This window comes from Schistocerca cancellata, chromosome 2 (assembly GCF_023864275.1).
Source record: "Schistocerca cancellata isolate TAMUIC-IGC-003103 chromosome 2, iqSchCanc2.1, whole genome shotgun sequence".
Taxonomy (NCBI): domain Eukaryota; kingdom Metazoa; phylum Arthropoda; class Insecta; order Orthoptera; family Acrididae; genus Schistocerca; species Schistocerca cancellata.
Window position 1 is genome coordinate 999,039,421 of NC_064627.1, and position 4,353 is coordinate 999,043,773.

Consider the following 4,353-nt stretch of genomic DNA (forward strand, 5'->3'; position numbering starts at 1 on the left):
TACCGATTTCGGTACTGAGTACTATCTTCATAGGAAATAATAGTGTACATCAACTGGTCAAAATACATTTCTGCCAGATTGGTAACATCACTATCGTGCACGAACCGGTAAAGATAACAGCGTCTACTATCAGTCGGCTGAAGATGAGAGAATCAGATTTGTAAATGAGACAAAGAAAGTAATTTTGTTACTTGGACAGTAAAATAACTGACTATAGCCGAAGCAGACACAACGGAAACTGCACAACAAGTGGAAGACATTTTCTGATAAAGAGAATTTTTTTTAATGAAAGTATTTGCAGCTGTGCACGGAAGTTAAACGTGGACGACCAACAGATCTGATAAGATTTATGTCAATAGCTTCGGTGTCCCGAGTAATCAACCACCTAAGAATTTAATTTTCTTTCGATCTGTGAGCTCGATTTCTTTAACTTAGAGAGCAACCACTCTCTTAAATTTACCGCACTGCCTTCTGGGTTGAGTCAGAGACCGACGAAGGCATAGTGGAAGTTTGTCAGCTCACGAAACGACAGAAACATTAGATCGTCTGAACATATCTTCCACACTACGGCCTCCTATTTTAGGATGCTAAAGACTAGATGAAAGGAACAGATAACAAATGAAGCTTTACTAGATCGTATATATTTCAAAACGTGACTAAAAGTATGGAGCTATTGAGAGGACAACTCCTGAGGCATCAATGAATGTAGGTAGTATGGAGGATGGCGTGAGCTTGGGCAGTTGCAGAGAGGAAACAGCTTACTCACAAAATACCTGCATGGAAAGATGCATCAGACCAGGCTTCGGAATGAGGATAACATCACCAACAACAGTAGGAAACGAATGGAGACACTAAAAAGTTACAATACATTTCTCCGTTCGAAGCAATGGACCATCTAAAAGAGAATACAGAACTACAGTGGTTGTCACTGGACTAACAATTTAAGTCAACATATTAAACACCTCGTCCCGCACAGGCCATGAAGGCCCAAAGGTACCGACTGGCCGCCGTGTAATGCTCAGCCCATAGGCTTCACTGGATAGGGATACGGAGGAGCATGTGGTCAGCACACCGCTCTCCCGGCTGTATGTCAGTTTCCGAGACCGGAGCTGCTACTTCTCAATCAAGTAGCTCCTCAGTTTGCCTCACTAGGGCTGAGTGCACCACGCTTGCCAACAGCGCTCGGCAGACCGGATGGTCACCCATTCAAGTGCTAGCCCAGCCCGACAGCTCTTAACTTCGGTGATCTGACGGGAACCGGTGTTACCACTGCGGCAAGGCCGTTGGCTATTAAATACCTGCTGTACGATGTTTAAGAAATGGCAATACACAGTGAATCTACAGAGGAAGGGACGTCTCCGTCGGTAACTACATAAACCAATAATAGTAAATATCGGAACACAGCAACCAAACAATGCTTCCTCATATTTTCTTGCCTCCCCGCAAGCTACTGTCCCTCCCTTAGTCCTCCCCCAGAAGGAAAGGCAAGACGTTTACTAATAAGATCACAGAAATACCACCCTTCTTCCTAAATAATCGCATCCATATCAACGCAACACCCATCCCCGACACACGTATGTAACAATGGTGTGCAAAGAGTTTAAGCCATCAAGTCTCAATTAAAAAGAAGGACGCATTGAGAACGACTGTCATACTAAGTAACTGCACCCACACGTCCCGCAAGTGGCACCAGGAGCTGGCGAAGTTTACCGCCTACTGAAGAACAGGTCCAGCACAGCATATAGTGAGACATAAGCAACCGAGATCCAGTCAGTCCGGCAAAAGCTGCTATTGACCAACACACAATCCATACCTGAAGTAAAAATCTGTTTCCAAATCGCATTTACCTTATATCTTTCGTAAACTAACCTCGATTATGGGTGGGATGAAAAATGCTTTGACAGTAAAACATTGAAAAACTGTCTGGCTCACATTAAAATGTTTCATATTTAATAGCTGAAACCGATACCGCTGAAAGAAATATCACAATTGAATTTTGTTTCTGAGGAAATGACAGCAGAAATAAGACAAGATGATTTTCTGTTGCGATGATGGCCTAGAAATTTCTGCTTGAAGACAATCGTCTCTTTTTTCAGAGAGTAACCATGTGTTTCTGTCAACTCATTACGCGAAATCGCTAGCAGCAACCTCCAGTTACATTAACAGTACCGATTAACTAAGCATTATAGATTCATGGTTCAGATTCTTAATACAGAGTAAGGTGGTGCAGATCTCAACTCGAATAGACTTTCTTTTCGTAAATTCGTGATTTCTTTTGGTGACAGCTGCTACAGTCTTTTTTTGATAATTTTGATAATGTTAGTCTCTCGTTTCCTCCCACAACATGTGCTTTCCATATTTCATGCAGTCGCTACAAATCCATCTCTGAACTTCTCTAGTCATTAACGATTCAATCAAATACGCTGTTACAGTAATTTTTAGAGGAGCTGTCTTATGCTGCCTGCGCAACATAAGACGGTTCTTTCAACAGTTACTGTAATTACATTATAGTTGCTAACCAGTTCAAACTCAGCATACTGAGGATCAGGAACATGCTATTGTTTCAGACACAAGAGTCAGAGGGCAAAATTCATTCATAAAATGCGCTAAACCAAGCAGGTATATTTATTTCGCTATCACAACAAACTTTGACCCTAGTCAGTTTACGCAAATTTCGTAGAAAAAGGCTCCAGATATCGTCGAAATTGAGGTCAATTTCTTCGGCCTCCTGTTGTTCCAGGTGGTGGGACTCCTTCAGATATCCACGTTTCTTGAAATGGTTCAAAATACTCATCGGGGTAGCACTCAACCGTCTTTAATCAGCCATAGCCATCCCCCCCCCCCACCCCCCCCCCCCCCATGAACCATAGACCTTGACGTTGGTGGTGAGGCTTGCGTCCCTCAGCGATACAGATAGCCGTACCGTAAGTGCAAACACAACATGGGGTATCTGTTGAGAGGCCAGACAAACGTTTGGTTCCTGAAGAGGGGCAGCAGCCTTTTCAGTAATTGCAGGGGAAACAGTCTGGATGATTGACTGATCTGGCTTTGTAACACTAACCAAAACGGCCTTGCTGTGCTGGTACTGCGAACGACTGAAAGCAAGGGGAAACTACAGCCGTAATTTTTCCCGAGGACATGCAACTTTACTGTAAGGTTAAACGATGATGGCGTCCTCTTGGGTAAAATATTCTGGAGGTAAAATAGTCTCCCGTTCGAATCTCCGGGCGGGGACTACTCAAGAGGACGTCGTTATCAGGAGAAAGACAACTGGCGTTCTACGGATCTGAGCGTGGAATGTCAGATCCCTCAAACGATCAGGTATGTTAGAAAATTTAAATAGGGAAATGGATAGGTTAAAGTCAGATATAGTGGGAATTAGCGACTTTCGGTGGCAGGAGGAACAAGACTTTTGATCAGGTGAATACAGGGTTATAAGTACAAAATCAAATAGGGGTTCAAAAAAATGGTTCAAATGGCTCTGAGCACTATGGGACTCAACTGCTGTGGTCATAAGTCCCCTAGAACTTAGAACTACTTATACCTAACTAACCTAAGGACAGCACACAACACCCAGCCATCACGAGGCAGAGAAAATCCCTGACACCGCCGGGAATCGAACCCGGGAACCCGGGCGTGGGAAGCGAGAACGCTACCGCACGACCACGAGATGCGGGCCAAATAGGGGTAATGCAGGAGTAGGATTAATAATTAATTTAAAAAAATTGGAGTGCGGGTAAGCTACTACAAACAGCATAGTGAACGCATTATTGTGGCGAAGATAGACACGAAGCCCACGCCTACTACAGTACAACAAGTTTATATGCCAGCTAACACTGCAGATAACGAAGAAATTGAAGAAATGTATGATGAGATGAAATAAATTATTCAGATAGTGAAGGGAGACGAAAGTTTAATAGTCATTGGTGATTAGAATTCGATAGTAGGAAAAGGAAGAGAAGGAAAAGTAGTAGGTGAATATGGATTGGGGGGAAGAAATGAAAGAGGAAGCCGCCTGGTAGAATTTTGCACAGAGCTGACGCTTGGTTCAAGAATCATAAAAGAAGACTGTATACATGGACGAAGCCTGGAGATACTGACAGGTTTCAGATAGATTATATAATGGTAAGACAGAGATTTAGGAACAGGTTGTAAATTGTAAGACATTTCCAGGGGCAGATGTGGACTCTGACCACAATCTATTGGTTATGAACTGTGGATTAAAACTGAAAAAACTGCAAAAAGTTGCGAATTTAAGGGGACGGGATAAGGAAAAACTGCCTAAACCAGAGGTTGTACAGAGTTTCATGGAGAGCATAAGGGAACAATTGACAAGAATGGGGGAAAGAAATA

The 4,353-nt window shown here is 43.0% G+C and overlaps 1 pseudogene; it reads right to left on the reverse strand.

Moving 5' to 3' along the window:
* Positions 1-1,170: 1,170 nt before the first annotated feature.
* On the reverse strand, positions 1,171-1,288 carry LOC126164282 (5S ribosomal RNA; annotated as a pseudogene).
* Positions 1,289-4,353: the final 3,065 nt, after the last annotated feature.